Below are 5,000 nucleotides of genomic sequence, written 5' to 3'. Positions count from 1 at the left end.
GCACAATGGTGACGGTGACCGCTGCCTGCGGTGGCAACGCTGGGCACAGTCGATACTCGCCGTGTGGTGGAAGGTAAACATTATGCGGTACATCAGTACTTTCCTAATAGTTCGGTCGTCTCACGGCACTGCTTAGTAAATGATGCAAGGCCAAATATAGATGATTTATGCGAATGTCCCTATACGTGCTGTAAGACTGGGCACACAACGTGAATCGCACGTCAGCCAGACACTCGAACATGCACCACTCTCGGCCTGCAACGGAGACACACAATACGTAAACATCTGGAATGCGACAATGTCGAGTGCATCCTCTCTGCCACATTGCACCGTCGACACTATGATAACCAGAGCAGTAGGTCCACCTATAAAAGCACAATACCCCACTCCTCCGACAACTACCATTGCTCAGATAAATCAACACCACCAACACACATCCTACACAGAGGGGCACCAAATATCATCCCCCGCCCTCGTGTTATACCACATGAAAAATTGCAGAAGTGAGAGACACACATCCGCCAGCCTCTTGCTACAAGCATCGAACCGACGTGACGTATCTGACGGTGACTCAGGCATCCGTGTACTGCCACCACTATCCACCCCCCCCCCCCTCTCTCTCTGCCCCCTTCCCACACAATACCAAATTTAACCAACTTTATCGCTTAACCTAACTGTGGCTGTACCAGTTTATCGCTTAACCTAACTGTGGCTGTACCAGTTTATCGCTTAACCTAACTGTGGCTGTACCAGTTTATCGCTTAACCTAACTGTGGCTGTACCAGTTTATCGCTTAACCTAACTGTGGCTGTACCAGTTTATCGCTTAACCTAACTGTGGCTGTACCAGTTTATCGCTTAACCTAACTGTGGCTGTACCAGTTTATCGCTTAACCTAACTGTGGCTGTACCAGATTATCGCTTAACCTAACTGTGGCTGTACCAGATTATCGCTTAACCTAACTGTGGCTGTACCAGATTATAGCTTAACCTAACTCAATTTGTCCCTTAACCTAACTCAATTTGTCCCTTAACCTAACTCAATTTGTCCCTTAACCTAACTCAATTTGTCCCTTAACCTAACTCAATTTGTCCCTTAACCTAACTCAATTTGTCCCTTAACCTAACTCAATTTGTCCCTTAACCTAACTCAATTTGTCCCTTAACCTAACTCAATTTGTCCCTTAACCTAACTCAATTTGTCCCTTAACCTAACTCAATTTGTCCCTTAACCTAACTCAATTTGTCCCTTAACCTAACTCAATTTGTCCCTTAACCTAACTCAAGTTGTCCCTTAACCTAACTCAAGTTGTCCCTTAACCTAACTCAAGTTGTCCCTTAACCTAACTCAAGTTGTCCCTTAACCTAACTCAAGTTGTCCCTTAACCTAACTCAAGTTGTCCCTTAACCTAACTCAAGTTGTCCCTTAACCTAACTCAAGTTGTCCCTTAACCTAACTCAAGTTGTCCCTTAACCTAACTCAAGTTGTCCCTTAACCTAACTCAAGTTGTCCCTTAACCTAACTCAAGTTGTCCCTTAACCTAACTCAAGTTGTCCCTTAACCTAACTCAAGTTGTCCCTTAACCTAACTCAAGTTGTCCCTTAACCTAACTCAAGTTGTCCCTTAACCTAACTCAAGTTGTCCCTTAACCTAACTCAAGTTGTCCCTTAACCTAACTCAAGTTGTCCCTTAACCTAACTCAAGTTGTCCCTTAACCTAACTCAAGTTGTCCCTTAACCTAACTCAAGTTGTCCCTTAACCTAACTCAAGTTGTCCCTTAACCTAACTCAAGTTGTCCCTTAACCTAACTCAAGTTGTCCCTTAACCTAACTCAAGTTGTCCCTTAACCTAACTCAAGTTGTCCCTTAACCTAACTCAAGTTGTCCCTTAACCTAACTCAAGTTGTCCCTTAACCTAACTCAAGTTGTCCCTTAACCTAACTCAATTTGTCCCTTAACCTAACCCACGTTGTCCCTTAACCTAACTCAAGTTGTCCCTTAACCTAACTCAAGTTGTCCCTTAACCTAACTCAAGTTGTCCCTTAACCTAACTCAAGTTGTCCCTTAACCTAACTCAAGTTGTCCCTTAACCTAACTCAAGTTGTCCCTTAACCTAACTCAAGTTGTCCCTTAACCTAACTCAAGTTGTCCCTTAACCTAACTCAAGTTGTCCCTTAACCTAACTCAAGTTGTCCCTTAACCTAACTCAAGTTGTCCCTTAACCTAACTCAAGTTGTCCCTTAACCTAACTCAAGTTGTCCCTTAACCTAACTCAAGTTGTCCCTTAACCTAACTCAAGTTGTCCCTTAACCTAACTCAAGTTGTCCCTTAACCTAACTCAAGTTGTCCCTTAACCTAACTCAAGTTGTCCCTTAACCTAACTCAAGTTGTCCCTTAACCTAACTCAAGTTGTCCCTTAACCTAACTCAATTTGTCCCTTAACCTAACTCAATTTGTCCCTTAACCTAACTCAATTTGTCCCTTAACCTAACTCAATTTGTCCCTTAACCTAACTCAATTTGTCCCTTAACCTAACTCAAGTTGTCCCTTAACCTAACTCAAGTTGTCCCTTAACCTAACTCAATTTGTCCCTTAACCTAACCCACGTTGTCCCTTAACCTAACTCAAGTTGTCCCTTAACCTAACTCAAGTTGTCCCTTAACCTAACTCAAGTTGTCCCTTAACCTAACTCAAGTTGTCCCTTAACCTAACCGACGTTGTCCCTTAACCTAACCGACGTTGTCCCTTAACCTAACCCACGTTGTCCCTTAACCTAACCCACGTTGTCCCTTAACCTAACCCACGTTGTCCCTTAACCTAACCCACGTTGTCCCTTAACCTAACCCACGTTGTCCCTTAACCTAACCCACGTTGTCCCTTAACCTAACCCACGTTGTCCCTTAACCTAACCCACGTTGTCCCTTAACCTAACCCACGTTGTCCCTTAACCTAACCCACGTTGTCCCTTAACCTAACCCACGTTGTCCCTTAACCTAACCCACGTTGTCCCTTAACCTAACCCACGTTGTCCCTTAACCTAACCCACGTTGTCCCTTAACCTAACCCACGTTGTCCCTTAACCTAACCCACGTTGTCCCTTAACCTAACCCACGTTGTCCCTTAACCTAACCCACGTTGTCCCTTAACCTAACCCACGTTGTCCCTTAACCTAACCCACGTTGTCCCTTAACCTAACCCACGTTGTCCCTTAACCTAACCCACGTTGTCCCTTTGCCTAACATAGTTCACTGCTCGGAATCTCTGGTGTCGTTGTTATCCTCATGTAGATGTCTTGCGAGTGTTGCTTACTTTCCACATATTCCTGCTATCCACTGTCAATTGTACTGCAATAGGACTATATCGCCGACCCCCCCCCCTCCCCCCCCTCTGTCCCCCTCTGTCCCCCTCTTTGTGTCTCTGTCCTCTCAAGCTGGTCGGTCTGGCGTTTGAGTGTTAAATGAGCCTCGCAGCTGTTCAGTTGCATTCAGATGTCGACGCCCTCAGTGTACGTCGTGGTATGGTCTGTGTCCATTGTCCGCTGATGTCGTACGCGTAACCCACACGCTGTACCGATCATCGGTCGTTACGTACAGAGTGAAGTAGTGTGATACGTGTGACCGTACGCTGGCTGTGCCCAACGGTGTCGAATCTCAATTTCCATATGTTGTGCTTGATGCTACTTGTCTCGTCTCCCAATAACAGCTAGGTTGCACTGTGGTACGCCGTAGAGGCGTGTGGGAGGAACGTACGAACGCATTGTATGTCACCCTGGGTCGCTGGGGGTGGTGGTGCGGTGAGTCAGGTCAGGTCAGGTCAGCGTGAGCCGTCTGATGTAGTGACGCGTGTATTCCGACTTTGTCGTATTGCCTCACACAAAGTGCTACCCTGGTGGACCGCGTTCCATATCTGGGACATGCCGCAGATGCCGGTTGACAGTGGATCGCGGAAGGTACATCGCATACGTGCGCGGGCCACCTTCCACGTGTTCTCTTCTGCACATGTCGCAGTGTGTATGTGGTCTGATGTAGCGTGTCGTGACACATGACATCCTGGCATGCAAGAATTGTTGAATTCGCAAATGTAGGTGGACATCTACGTTTACTGCCCAAGATACGCAAATGAACTGGAAATCCGTTGTTGAGCGGTTGTTCACGCTGGAGGTGAATCTGTGATGGCGACGATCGGTACAGCTATTAACCGGTTGTTTCAGCGGTACCCGCCACATCCACACGCGTGACTAGGCCCATGTGGGTATGAAGCGATACGCGGCGGTGGCTTGGTGGGACTGTTCCCGGCCGGTGAAGGGGGGCCGCCCGGCGTGTTGGCCGCGCGCTGCGTGGGCGCACGCGCAACAGGCGGCTGGTGGGGGGCGCCGAGTGGCAGGAGCGCCAGCCGACGGGCCCGGCAGGCGGCGCAGCTACGCTGCGGCGCACCCTGCACGCGGCGCCTGGCGGCCAAAGTTGGTTCAGCCGAGCCCGGTGCGAAGCGCGGTGGACATCTGCAGTGTGCTGGTCTGATTGAGGACTGTGTGCGTTGAGGATGCGCCGCCGCCTGGCACTCGGCGCCGCGACGCCGTCTGCTGCTCGGTCGCCCCAGCGGTTCTCGCAGGTGGTTTGTATCGCAGTTGTGCGGACGTGTTGGCGCGTGCGCTGTGCTGGGAGAGTTCGCTTCTGCACCCAAGTGGGGCTTTGCCCTTGTGTGGCGCTGGCGTTGGAGCTGCCGGTCACCATAGGTGGCGCGTGTTGTCTCCCGCCGGCAATGCCACGACAGCACGCTCCCGGGCCTCTGTCGGCAGCGGCAAGCTCAGTTGGGAGCAAGGGTGTTCGCACTAAAACCGTCTACTCGCCTAACTCCGGGCGATTGCGCCTCTCTCGAAACCGACCAAGTACCTAGGACGGCGCTGCGCGCCGCCGGGACCTGAGAGGGTTTCGAGGTGTATCGTGCAGGGGAGCTCGGCCTCCTCCTGTTTGCAGAATAATTGAGCGGACGCTTGCGTGTTCG

Source organism: Schistocerca gregaria, unplaced genomic scaffold (assembly GCF_023897955.1).
Source record: "Schistocerca gregaria isolate iqSchGreg1 unplaced genomic scaffold, iqSchGreg1.2 ptg001507l, whole genome shotgun sequence".
In the NCBI taxonomy this organism is placed as follows: domain Eukaryota; kingdom Metazoa; phylum Arthropoda; class Insecta; order Orthoptera; family Acrididae; genus Schistocerca; species Schistocerca gregaria.
The sequence above is the reverse complement of the archived record's forward strand: the minus strand, read 5'-3'. Positions refer to the sequence as shown.